Source organism: Pleurodeles waltl, chromosome 2_2, assembly GCF_031143425.1.
Source record: "Pleurodeles waltl isolate 20211129_DDA chromosome 2_2, aPleWal1.hap1.20221129, whole genome shotgun sequence".
Classification (NCBI taxonomy): domain Eukaryota; kingdom Metazoa; phylum Chordata; class Amphibia; order Caudata; family Salamandridae; genus Pleurodeles; species Pleurodeles waltl.
In genome coordinates, this window is record NC_090439.1 from 707388549 (window position 1) to 707403041 (window position 14493).

Below are 14493 nucleotides of genomic sequence, written 5' to 3' on the forward strand. Positions count from 1 at the left end.
TAGGAGACCGAGTAAATCAAATCTTTTTTTCGCCCCGCGAGCGCAGACGAATTGAAACTGCGCCGCAGGCGAAAATACCAACCCCATAATATGGAGCGCAATCGGGAATGAAAAGTTAAAGTTCCCGACGCGCGTACGGGTGGAAGAGACCACAAATCAATCGGTAAGACTAATGTCCTGTCTCCCGACGATCGAGTGCCGCTCAGCCCTGCTCCCACTCCACGGGTCCCAGTAATAACACTACAGAAGACAAACAATCCTTATATAAATACAGTTTGTAAAATAGAAGAAAAAGGGGACTCAACTTCCGCTGCGCAGCAGCAAAGAAAGAGGGGGATCGGTTGTCATGGAGACTCTTATAGTAGGGGCTTGCCTGGGATTGGGCAGTCTGGACTACTAATGTTTATGGGAGTTGTAGTTTACTGTTGTTAACTTTTTGGCTGCTGTGTTTTTGATGAGTAAAGGAAGAGAAGCATAATTCGAAGCCTCCGTTCCTGACATAGAATGCAGTTTTTGGTTTAGCATCTTCTGACAACTTAATCAGCCAATCGCCAGAAGTAAGGTCAAAAGTGCTTAGATACTTGGCAGTATATGTATGAGCTCATCAGCCCTGGGGATATGATGAGCTTCAGTTTTGGGTTACTGTATTGAGCCCTCTATGGTCAACACAAAACCTCATCTCTCTTTTCCTATTCTGAGAGTGGGGCTTTGGGACCAGAACCATTGGGCTACCCAAATGGCCATCAGAGTGCTCAATGTCTCCTAGTTCCAGCATCTTTTGCACCTCTACTTTGATGCAGTCCCTTACATGGTCAGGCTGCCTGTAGATGTTACTCTTAATAGATAGGCTGTCCCCTCTATCAATGGTGTGTTCACACTATGTGGTTTGTCCAGGTGTAAGAGAAAACAGTTCTAAGAACTGCCCTAAGAGATTTCTGCAGTCCTCTTTTTGAGACACAGAAAGGCAATCTGCTGAGAATATCCCCTTAACTGAGCCATCAGCTGCAGAATTGGAGAAGAGATCAGGGAGGCAGTCTCTCTTCTTCCTGTCCCTAATCACTGGTCATGAGCAGGGTTAAGTCAACCTTGTCATAGTAGGGCTTTAGGCAGTTCACATGAAGTACCCTGAGGGGACTTCTTGGAGTGCCACGGTCTACTAAATAAGTGACCTCTCCCTTTTTCTCCACTATGGTGTGTGGTCCACTCCACTTGTCTTGGAGTGCTCTAGGTGCCGCAGGCTCCAAAACCCACACTTTCTGTCCTGGTTGGTACACAGTCAGGACAGCCTTCTAGTCATGCCATTGCTTTTGCAATTCTTGGCTGGCCTAAAGGTTGTTACTGGCCTACTCCATGTACTCAGCCATCCTTGATCTGACGCCAAGTACATAATCCACACTATCTTGTTTTGGGGGCTTCAGGGGTTGTTCCCAACCCTCCCTCACAAGAGCAAGTTGTTTTTCCAGTACACCCTGTGGGTGCCAATGACATCCCCAGCTTCCTGATTGACAGCTTGCTGTCTCAAACCCTCAAGTGTGAGAAAAGTCTGTTGAGCCACACTTAACTCCTCCCTGGCCCCCCCATAGCTAAGAATTCAGCGGTATCAGCTTGAAGTTCTTCAGGTGTAGGTTCTGCCCAAGGAGTAGATTCCTCCTCCTCAAAGGGGGAATCCTCAGTAGAGGGAGGGATAGGGGACAATTTCTTACCCATTCCATCCCTGCTTTTGGGAAGTTCTTGGTCCATAGTTTCAGGATCCAAGATTCCCTGTTCTCTTTGCTTCTTGGCCCGAGCCCTAGTCAAAGCAAAGATATGCCCAGGAATACCCAAAATGGCTGCATGGGTCTTCAACTCTACTTCAGCCCAAGCTGAAGTCTCCAAGTTATTCCCTAGTAGACACTCTACAGGTAGGTCTGTGGATACTACAACATCTTTAGGACCACTAACCCCATCCCAGGTGAGATCAACAACTGCCATGGGGTGGCTCACAGTAATGTTGTGGGCGTCAGTCACTTGGTAGTGGTGACTAAGTGGGTGTTTCTCAGGGGACACCAGTGTTTCAGTCACCATGGTGACACTGGCACCTCTGTCCCTGTAGGTCCCAATTTGAACACCATTTATTAGGGGTTGTTGCTTGTACTTATCCATATTAAGGGAGCAAGCACTAAGGGTGGCAAGGTCAATGCCACCATCAGAGACTAAAACAGACTCAGTGGTTTCCCTAACTAACCAGCCCCCACTACACTTCCTAAAGTGAGCCCTGCTACACCCTTGGATTGACTATTGGTAGTATTAGTCTTCCGACCACCACTGCTATTGCTAGGGGTACTAGTTGTAGAAGTGGGGGTAGTAGTGGTGGGAGGTTTGGTGCTTTTCTTAGGACAGGAGCTGTCCCCTGCCCTATGGCCTTTGGTTATACAAATATAGCACCAATGCTTTTTGTTCTTTTTTGGGAGGAGGATTTAGACCCAGGGCTATGCCTCTACCCTAGCTTACCTAAACTTTAGAGACTAGCTTCCTGCACTAGGTACTATGTATACCTCTATTTAAGAAGTGGTCTTTCCTGTGGTAAGTACCAGGTGACAGAGTGATAAGGCAATTGCAAGTACTTATCCCACCGCTGCACCACCAATGTAGGAGGCTGGCCTGGTGTGTGGTGGGTACCTATGGTATGTACTGTACACCTTAACCAGGTCCAGGTATCCCTTATTAGTGTAGTGTAGGCAGTGTCTAGAAGCCAAGCTTTCTAGAGGTAGCTGTGGATGATCAGCCAAGGCTTACCTAGGAGACATTCAAAGCTCATGCAATACCACTGTAGTCACACTTAGTACTTACACACATGAAAGAAAACACTCAGGCCCTCGTTATGACATTGGCGGTAAATTCCACTTACCGCCATGCCGACTGCCACCAACATACTGCCGCCACGGCGGATAACCCCTAACCATATTATGACACACACCAATCTGTCACTATTCAGACACACACACATAAATCCGCCAGCCCAAAGGTCAGTGATAAACTGGCAGTATCACATTATGACCCACGAATCACCACGGCGGACATTCAACGGCAGTAAACCATTGGCAGTACATACCGCTGTGCTCAAAATACACACACAAACAAAACAGCACCACTTTGGACAATTCAAACTACACACACCTGACACCCATACACACACCACACCCACACCACTACAAAACACCCTCCCACATTACGCACAACCCTTTACGACTACAAACAATTGCCACCAGAGAGAGACAGCAAGAGCACTCACACAACCAGAGCCATATACCACCATCACCTATACACCACCCACGCACCTTACAACACAAACCCCAACACATCACCCTACACACCCTCACCCACATCACTCACACTACACTCATGGCACCACAACGACACCCCAGGTTCTCTGAGGAGGAGCTAAGGGTCATGGTGGAGGAAATCATCCGGGTAGAGCCACAGCTATTTGGAGCACAGGTGCAGCAGATATCCATTGCTAGGAAGATGGAGCTATGGCGGAGGATCGTGGACAGGGTCAACGCTGTGGGACAGCACCCAAGAACAAGGGATGATATCAGGAAGAGGTGGAACGACCTCCGGGGGAAGGTACTTTCCATTGCAGCAAGACACCAACTCGCTGTATAGAGGACTGGCGGTGGACCCCCTCCACCTCCCCCACAACTAACAACATGGGAGGAGCAAGTCTTGGCAATCATGCAACCTGAGGGCCTGGCAGGAGTAGCAGGAGGATTGGACTCTGGCAAGTCAAATCTTTACTACTATCACCACCCTACCTACATGCACATACCCTGACCCTCACTCCTATCACCCCACCATCTCCCACACACCCCACCATCACCTATCACTCATCCCAATGCCAAGCCCTGCATGCACTACCAATGCATAGACACCAATCACTACAGCATGCACACTGGAGAGAATCAGCTAGCCCATCAAATAACAACTCACATAAGGCAAAGCAGCCAGGGCAATAACAACAATAGAGAGCAACCCACCCATGCACAATATGTCACACACAGAAACAATAACACTGCATTTACATCCCCACAGGTATCCCAGCAAATGTCAGTGGAGAAGAGGTGCCAGCAACTTCCAGTCCCCCCACAGAAGAGGCCCACAGTGATGACAGCCTGGATCTGGATGACCAACATGGCCCATCAGGGACCTCCGGACAGTCGATTACCCAGGCACACTCTCACACCACCACAGAAACCTCCCCCCTCAGGAAACACCAGCAGAGTACCCACCCAGCAAGCCTATACCTCTGTCCCCAGGACACGTCAATCAGCAGTGTGCCCACCACTGCAGGGATCCCAGGGCAAACCACAAACCCAGGACAATCAGGGACCTGGGGTCCGTGGCAGTGGACACACGGTTCAGGAGACAGAGGCACAGGACAACAAGGAAGCTGGGAGAACTGCTGTGCGACATGGGGAGGACAGGCCCAGGGAACCGACCCTCCAGGAGGCACTCACAGCGATCCTGGGAGCCTACCAACATTCCCAGGATACGCTGGGCTGGATTCTGGACAAAATGCAGGAGAACATGCAGCTGCAGGAGTGACAGTACCTGGGGATCAGGGAGGACTTGAAGTCCATTAACACCAACCTCGTCTCCATTGCAGGGGTGCTGGCAGACATGGCTAACAGTATGAGGGAGGCAGTGGCACACCACTGGGTCCCTGACACTAGCCTGACTACTGAACAGCCCCCCACCTCCGCTGCCGCTAGTGGACAGGAGGCCCCGCCACAGGACCAATAGGCCACCAGCACCCCTCCCCCTGCAGAAGGAGAACCACCCCACAGACGTTCCCTGCGATCCAGGCAGAAGCCAGAGACTATTGCCAAGACTCCGCCAGGAAATAAGACTCTCCTGATTGTCACCCTTGTGTTCCACTCTGTCACTCTGTCCACCTTGAACTGCCATTGCTCCCCTTCCTATGCCCCCTTGGAGATTGCACCTGTGATACAAATAGACTGGACTCTAACCTTGACTTTCCTCCATCATCAACCCAGCCCATTGCACTACCCCGTCTTCTCCAGAGCACTGCAATAAACACACTCAAATGATTTCAAAATGTATTTGTTACAAAGTTCAAACATTGCAATTCAACTGTACAGTAATGTTTACATTGGAAAGACCTGTAGTTGGCTGCACTGAGCACACCAGGAGTAATAGTGGGGCACCAACATCTGCAAAAAGAGATGCCAAAGGGTACAGTGAGTGGGCATAGAAGTAGGAATTCACAGCCTGCCAGTGACAATGTCACATCATACTGTAAATGAAATGTGAAATAACATTGTCTTACCTGTGTGTCATTGGAAGTATTGACGAATTACTGCACTTCTGTTGTCCTCATCCTCATCCTCTGCCTCCTCATCTTCACTGTCCACAGGGTCCACTGCTGCCACACGGCCATCTCCAGCCACCTCCTCATCCTGGAAAGCCACATGGCGGCGCAAGGCAAGGTTGTGCAACATACATCATGCTGCGATGATCTGGCAGACCTTCTTGGGTGAGTAGCACAGGGATCCACCAGTTAGATGGAGGCAACTAAACCTGTCCTTCAGGAGGCCGAAGGTCCTTTCTATTATCCTTCTTGTTCACCCATGTGCTTCATTGTAACATTCCTCTGCCCTTGTCCTGGGATTCCTCACAGGGGTCAGTAGCCATGAGAGGTTCGGGTAACCGGAGTCACCTGCAAATATGGATGGACAACTGTAAGCCACACACTCACCCCTAGGGCCCACAACATACCCATACACCAACATCCACTGGGTGCGAAACAGGGCTCCCCTATTAGCCACAACCTGTGCCTCTGGAGTTGGGTCATCACATTTGGGATGCTACTATTCCTCAGGATAAAGGCATCATGCACAGACCCAGGATACTTTGCATTAATGTGGGAGATGTACTGGTCCACCAGGCCCACCATTTGGACATTCATGGAGTGAAAACTCTTTCGATTTCTGAACACTTGTTTATTCTGCCGGGGGGGACAAATGCAATATGTGTTCCATCAATTGCCCCAATGATGTTGGGGATTTGTCCTATTGCATAGAAGTCAGCTTTCACTGTGGCCAAATCCTCCACCTGGGGGAAAACAATGTAGCTGCACATGTGTTTAATCAGGGCAGCCAACACTCTGGTCAGCACTATTGAGAACATTAGCTGTGACATTCCTGCTGCCAAGCCCACTGTCACTTGGAAAGAACCGGTTGCCAGGAAATGGGGCGCAGATAGGACTTGCACAAGAGGGGGGATCCTGGTGAGGTGATGGATAGCAGATATTAGGTCAGGCTTCAATTAGACACACAGCTCCGTGACTGTGGCCCTGTCAAGTCTATAGGTGAGGATAATATACCTATCCTCCACTGTTGCCAAGTCCACTAGGGGTCTGTACTTGGGGGAATGTCTCCATCTCCTATTCATCCGCAGCGGTTGCAATCTATGTGGCAAAAGAGTGAGCAGCTGGTCACTATCTGTACATTGCAACCACTACAGTTCAATGCATATTGTGATTGTTACATTATTTTGGTGTGATAGGTCAAAAATGTGAATTTGTGTACTGTGACACAGTTAGGATCCATGGCCTGCACCCCCCCCCCTTGAAATGGAGTCCACCTGTCCAGTATGGAGGGACAGGTGTAAGCAAGGTAATTCCGAAAGACGTTGTGTGCCGTTGCGGGAGGCGGTCGAGAACTGCCGTGCAACTCCTCATTGGTTATCATTGGGCCCTATTGGGTACAGTGGCCAATGGTGATGTACGCCAGCGGTGACGATACGCACTGACGCGGACGTGACTGCCATTTTCTATCTGTTCACTCACTTACTACCTGACCTTCAACAGGAGAGGACCTACACTGCATGTGCTGCTGTGTCCTGTGCTGGAACCGACCATCGCTCGTGTGACTGGGGAAAGGGCCCCTGCCTTCACCTCGGTGGAGTTAGAGCAACTGGGGGATAGGCTTCTACCCCAGTACCAACTGCTGTATGGGCCTCTAGACCAACAGGTGAGTACACCGTGAGTACGATGCATGGGGCATGAATGCGTGGAGTGCTGTGTGTGAAGGCCTCGTGTAGGGGGAGTTGGTGGATGGGCCCTGGGCAGCGTGCAGCATGTATGCTGGGCCATGTCTGTGCTAATGGGTATGGGAAGGGGCATGGTGGGCCATAAGTGTAACAGGCAGGACGGTTGGACTAATACCTTTCCCTGTGTGTATTTCCCTGCAGGTCAGCACCTATCAAAAGATGGGTATATGGCGTGCCAAGGACGTGCGGACCCTGGGGATCTACGGCAGGCGGAGCACCCATTGTCGGAATTGGTGGGACGACCTGAGACGCTGGGCACGGAAGACGGCGGAGGCCCAGCTGAGGATTGCCTCCCAATGAGGAAGGGATGCCCGTTGAACCCTGACCCCTCTGATGGCCCGCATACTGGCGATGGCCTATCCGGAGTTAGATGGGTGCTTGGGGGCATCAAGGGGGTGAGTACAGTGCCCTTCATTACAACTTACGCCTGGTGGGGTGGTATCCTGGTGGGTGGTGTGGGCCTTGTGAGTGCCCCTAGTCCAGGCCTGACATTGCAGAGTAGATCCCATGTTGAGCAGGGTTCTGATGTGAAGGTCCTCCAACCAAGCTAGTAGGCATCCACTACTGGGCAGGGGTCTGTGGGTCTCAGGTATGCTGCAGTTGGTGTTAGGTGTCCCTATCCATGGGCTGGTGACTAGCATTGTGACTGGTAGTGCATTGCCTAGTGTGTAGGGCTGTTCCCTGTGTGTGAGTGTGTTGTGTACGCCAACGGTGTTGTTGGTGCCACCATTGACCAAGTGTTTCCTTTGTCTCTTCCCCCCTTTTTGTTTTGTCACCCTGTCCTTATGTGCATTAGCATCATCTGGCGGAGGAGCAGAGGCACTGGCGACGGAGGGAGCTGCATCCCACAGGACCCAGGAAGCTGAATCCACCGACGGTGAGAGCACCAGTGGGACTGAGGGCGAGGGGAGCACCACGGCAGAGACTGGAGGGGACAGTTCAGACACGGAAACTTCCTCCAATGGAAGCTCCCTGGTGGTGGCGGACACCTCTGTGCCCACCTCAGCTACAGGTACAGCTGCCACCCCCGTACCAGCACCGCCCTCCCAGCAGCCCCTCAGCGAGTTGCCCGTGCCTGCTTACCCATGAGGGTGGGCATCTCCTTCGCCCCAGGCACCTCAGGCCCTGCACCAGTTAGTCCGGCTGCCCTGAGTGAGGAGGCTATTGACCTCCTGCGATCAATCTCTGTTGGGCAGTCAACCATTGTGAATGCCATCCAGGGGCTGGCAGCCCAAATGCAACAGACCACTGCATTTCTGGAGGGCATTCACACTGGCTTGGCGGCCCAACAGAGATCAATCCAGGCTCTGGCGTCCTCTCTGATGGCAGCCATTGTCCCTGTTTCCACCCTCCTCCCTCCAACTTCCTCCACCCAGTCCCATTCCCCTCAACCACAACCTATTCCAAGCACACAGGCAGACGAGCAGGAACACAGGAAAACACACAAGAGTGGACACGGCAAACACAAGCACCACACTTCATCCCACAGGCACTCACACAAACATCATCCAGATGCAGACATACCAACATCCAATGCCTTCACTGTGGCCCCCTCCTCCTCCTTGTCCACCTCCCTCCCAGTAGCATCTACACTCACACCTGCATGCACTACTTCCTCATCCATTACCACTATCTCCAGCACACCTATCAGTACACACCCCTCACTGGCAGTCACCACCCCCACATCCATGCACACGCCCCCTGTGTCCTTTCCCGCTGTGCCCCCTCCTCCCAAAGTACACAAATGCAAGCACTCAGACACCCAACAGCCATCCAGCTCACAACAGCATCCAGCCCATGCACCTGTCCCCAAACACAGCAGACTGACACCTCTTACAACGACTCCCTCTTCCTCCACTCCCAAACCATCTCCCTCTTCCCACCCCAATGTCCCTAAGAAGCTTTTCCTCTCCACCATTGACCTCTTCGCTACCCCTCCCCCATCCCTCATGTCAGGCCAGGGTGGTCAAAACCCAGGCTAGCACCTCAGCCACCCTGTCCACGGGCACAGTAGTGTCCCTAGCAACTCCAGGTGGGAAAGGATCCCAGCCACCAGCCAGCCAGACGGAAAGGGTGCCTGCCCCAAGTGCTTCAAGGAAGGGCAAGGAGCCAGCCCCAGCTGCAGGAAGGAAGGGTAAGGAGCCATCCCCAGCTGCAGGAAGAAAGGGTAAGGAGCCAGCCCCAGCTGCTGCCAAAAGGGGCAAGGAGCCATCCCCAACTGCTGGCAGGAAGGTCAAGGGGCCTGCACCAGCAGCCAGTAAGGAAAACGGCCTAGTGATGGGACTGAGCCCTCACCACCAACCATTGTGGTGCAGCCGCTCGAGGCTGCAGGGGATGGGCTGACGCCTCCCCCCACCACCACCAGCAGCACTGCCACCAGCACCACCACAAGTTGCAGCGTCCCCAGTGGGCAGCATTCCAAGGCTGCAGGGGATGGGCTAGAGCCTCCCCCCACCACCACCAGCAGCACCGCCACGAGCACCACCACCAGCAGCCCCAGTGGGCAGCCGTCCGAGGCTGCAGGGGATGGGCTGGAGCCTCCCCCACCACTACTTGCAGCAGCAGCACCACTGCCACCACTAAACAGCTGTCACCGCTGGCGGACAGTGTGCAGTCCTGAATCCGTGGGCTATTGTGAGTCCTGGCCCCTGCAAATCCTGTGGGTAATTCGCACAGCTGAGAGACTGTGACCTTGAACTCCCCAAGATCTCCATCACTGGGCACAATGCCCCCTCCAGAACCAGTGGAGAAGACATCCACTTGCCCCATCCTCCCCAGCATGAAGCTCACTGGGCACGATGCAGCCCCCAGAACCAGTAGAGAAGACATCAACTCATCCCATCCTCCCCAGGATGAAACTCACTGGGCACGAGAAGCCATCTACTTGAGAGACTGTGGCCATGCACTCCCCAGGACATAGCAATGGGCATGTTGCCCCCTCCAGAGCAAGTGGGCAAGTTACGCACTCAAGAGACTGGTCTTGCACTCCCCAGGGCCAGGCACAGGGCATGTTGCCCCCTTCAGAGCCAGTGGGCAAGTCACCCACTCGAGAGACTGTGGTCTTGCCACAGGACAGAGTAATGGGCATGTTGCCCCCTCCAGGACCAGTGGCGCTGTACCATCTTCCGGCTGAGGTGCCCCCCGTTTCCCATCCCTCTGAGGTGCCTGTCTATTTTCGACCTGATGCCCCTGCAGTGTTCTCTCCGTGTTGTTGCAGGAGTGAGTTGGGGCCTTGGACTTTGTGATGTGGCCCTGTGGCCCACGAACATTGGGGATTGGGCATTGTCCCTTGATTTGTAAATATGTATATACTTTTTTTAATTGGATGCACGTATTCCTACTATATTTATCTTATTACACTCACTTTAATCAATTGGAGTTGTCCTTGCATTATTCCTGATGGGTACGGGGTCAATATGTTATGTTACTGCATCTGCTTGTGTGTATGGTGTTGGGGGTGTTGCGTATCACTCTCATTTTCCTCCCCCCTCCCCTGTGTGCTCGGTGGCTGTAGTCATCGTGGTCGTGTTCGCCGTCGTTTGTGTTCGTAGTGGGAAGCACGTAGAAGAGCATTGGGAAGACATGCAACTTGGGCTTCATGGTGGCGTGGTTCTTCTCTGAGTCTCCACAGGTGAGTCGTTTCCCTTCTGTGCAGTGTTTATGCCAGGCTTTTGATGTCGTTGGTACTGCCCCGGAAAAGGTGGCAGATTGGCATGTCTTAATACAGTGGGTGGAACATTGTCTTCTGCCTGGCTGTAGGCGGTTACCGCCGTGGTGCCTGTTGTTTCCGCCTTGGTGGTCGGTGTGTTAAAGTGACTGTCTGTCTGAGCTGTTTCTGCGTTGGTCATAATTTGGGGGTAATTACCGTCGGCCTGTTGGCGGTATTACCGCCACTTTATCACCGACCGCCAGGGTTGTAATGAGGGCCTCAGTGCTACAAAAATAAAGGGACTTAATTTTGATGACATAAATACCAAAAATACCATAGAGGCTATTGTCCCTTAGGAGGTAAGTAGTACACAAATTATATACAGTAGTTTGCAGAAATAAGCATAAAACTGTTAAAAACAGTGCAATTAATGAAAATCACAAGAGAGAGAAATATCCCTAGGGGGAGCACAAACCATATACTAAAAAAATGGAATGGGAAAGTTGGTCCCCCACCTAGGTGAGTGTAGTGTGTAGAGGGGAGCTAGGCGTACTAGGAAAGCACAAAGGTAAGTACCACAACATACCCCAGCGACCAAGAAAGCAGGAGTAAATCACTGTAAATTCCCCAGATCACACACAGAGAAGAGAATAATAATAATGCAAAACCCAGAAGAGACAGCAAGATACCAACAGTGGATTCCTTGACAAAAAGACCTGTGGAAGAACAGGTCAAACTCAGCACTGCACCCAAGAAGATGAAGTCGAGTTCCTGGAGGCTGCAGGTCATGTCCCATGCCGGAAAGAGGATTGCAGTTGGGTTTGCATCTTCGGATTCCGCCAACAAGCCTTGGCACACGCAAAACTCACAGTTAGCAGAAAGAGGAGCTGCCGGGGACCAGGGAGGACCACGTGGACTCTACCCCAGAGGGTGAGTCAGAGGGGGCCCTCAGCAACACAGAGAACCCACAGAAGACCAGGCAGGACCCACAGGAGTCCCACAGGATGGGGGCACAAAAGTTGCAGAAGAGGCCCACCCAGCACTACAAAAAAGGCTCCAACTCCACCAGAAAACCAAACAGGGAGCTGTGCCCTGCAGGATGGAGTGCTGGGGGCTGGAGTTTCAGGATGCCTGAAAATCTTGTGGAAAAGAAGCCAAGAAGCCTTGGCAGCTGCAAAGGACATAGTGCACAGGGGTACTGCCTTGCGTGGGCAGGCAAGGGCTTACCTCCACCCAAGTTGGACAGCTGGAAGACAGGACCGTTGGGACCACTTCAGTCCACCACAAGTGATGCAGGATCCACACAACTCAGCAGGAGAGAGGATCCACGCAGCCGGTTGTCATCACAGTTAGTGCCTGAAGAAGCAGGGGAGTGACTCCTTCACCTCAAGGGAGATTCCTTCCTTCTTCTGCTGCAGGCTGAAGACAGGTTGTCCTCGGAGTATGCACAACCGGGGAAATGTTGCAGTTGCTGGAAGGAGCAAGAGTTACAATGTTGCAGGAGGCATCTTGCTTCATTGTTGCCGCTTGTCGGGTCCTTGAGCTTCCAGATGCATTTTCTTCGGTCAGAAGTCGAAGTGGAGGGTGCAGAGGATTCCTGCTGGAGTCATGCAATCCGAATCTGAGGAAACACCCAAGAGAGAGACCCTAAATAGCCCTGAAAGGGGATTTGGTCACCTAGCTGGGTGACCACCTATAGGATCGGGCTCTGACGTCACCTACTGGCACTGGCTACCCAGATGCTCCCAGAGTTCCCTGCCAACCATGAATCCAAGATGGGAAAACCCAGGGACCTTCAAGAGGAGCTGTCACTCCCCTTTCCGTTGTCCAGTTTTGTGTCAGAGAAGGGGCTGGAGGTCTCTGAACTGGTGTAGACTGGTTTATGCAAGGAGGGCACCAAAAGTGCCATTCTAAGCATTACCAGTGGCTTTGGGAGGCTAACCTTCCCAAGCCTGTAACACCTATTTCCAAAGGGAGAGGGTGTAACACCCCTCTCCAAAGGAAATCCTTTGTTCTGCCTTCCTGGGCTTGAGCTTCTCAAGCAACAGGATGGTAGAAACCTGTCTGGGAGGTGGCAGCAGCTTGGGCTGCCCGGAAACCCTCAGAAGGCTGTAACGGCAATACTGGGGGTTCTCTAAGGAGCCCCCACAGTGCATAGGATCATACAACCAATGCCTGTAAAAGCATTGGGGTATAATTCCAACATAATTGGTCCCAAACATGCCTATGTTTGGAGTTACTATTATGTAGCTGGACGAAGGTATTGAGCTATGTCCAGTACACGTGTAAAATGGCATCTCTGCACTCACGAAGTCCAGGAAAATAGGCCTAAAGTTCATGGGGGCACCTCTGCTAGTGCAATGGTGGCCTCACACACAGGTTCTTTGCACCCTGCCCTCTGGGCTAAGGCCAGCCATAGGGGTGACTTATAAGTGACCTGGTGCAGTGAAAAATGGCAGGGAAAGGGTGCCAGCACCTTTTCATGCAGGCTGCAATAGCAATTCTGCAGAGCCCTTTGCTTGGGTTCCCTATGGGTGGCAAAATATATGCTGCAGTCCATAGGGTTCCCCTGGAACCCCAATGCCCTAGGTACCTAGGCACCATATACTAGGGACTTATAATGGGACACCAGTGTGCCAATTGTGGATGAAATACATAGTTTTGGGAGAGAGAGCATAATCACTGGGGTCCTGGTTAGCAGGATCCCAGTGAACACAGTCAAACACACTGAAATCATGCAGAAAAAGGGGGTAACCATGCCAAGAAAGAGGGTACTTTCCTACACAACCCCCCCCCCAAACGAGGGACAAGAAGGGTAACCTTGCCCAGATGAGTCTTCCTTGTCTAAGTGGAAATATCTGGAGAGTCCATCTGCATTGGAGTGGTTACTCCCAGGTCTATGTTCTACTGTAAAATCCATCCGCTCTAGGGAATAGACCACCTTAAGAATTTGAGGTTTTCTCTTTCATCTGGTTGAGCCATAACAGAGGTTTGTGGTCTGTCTGAACAATGAAGTTAGTACCAAATAGGTATGGTCTCAACTTCTTCAAGGCCCAGACAACAGCAAAGGCCTTCCTCTCTATGGCTAACCAACACTTTTCTCTGGGGGTCAACCTTCTGCTAAGGAAAGCTGCTGGTTGACCCTGGCCCTCTGTATTAAGTTCAGAGAGAACTGCTCCAACCCCTATCTCTGAAGCATCAGTCTGAACTATGAATGTTTTGGAGTAGTTAGGGCTCTTTAGAACAGGTGCAGAGCACATGGTCTGTTTGAGTTCCTCAAAAGCTTTTCGAGAGCTGGCTGCCCATAATATCTTTCTAGGCATGTTCTTGGAGGTGTGCTCATTAAGAAGGGCAACAATGGAGCCATAGTTCTTAATGAACCTCCTGTAACACCCATTGAGGCCTATCTAGGCTCGAAACTGGGTTTGTGTAGTAGGGGGAGTCCAATCCAAAATGGTTTGGATCTTTCCCTGTAGTGGCTGAATCTGTTCTCCACCTACTAGGTGTCCCAGATAAACCTCATTTCCTTGCCCTATATGGCACTTTGAAGCTTTGATAGTGAGGCCTGCCTTCTGCAGAGCCTCCACAACATTCCAGAGGTGGACCAGGTGATCATCCCAGGTGGAGCTAAAGACAGCTATATCATCTAGATATGCTGCACTGTAGGTTTCCAAACCATGGAGGGCTGTGTTTACCAGCCTCTGAAAAGTGGTAGAGGCATTCTTCAAACC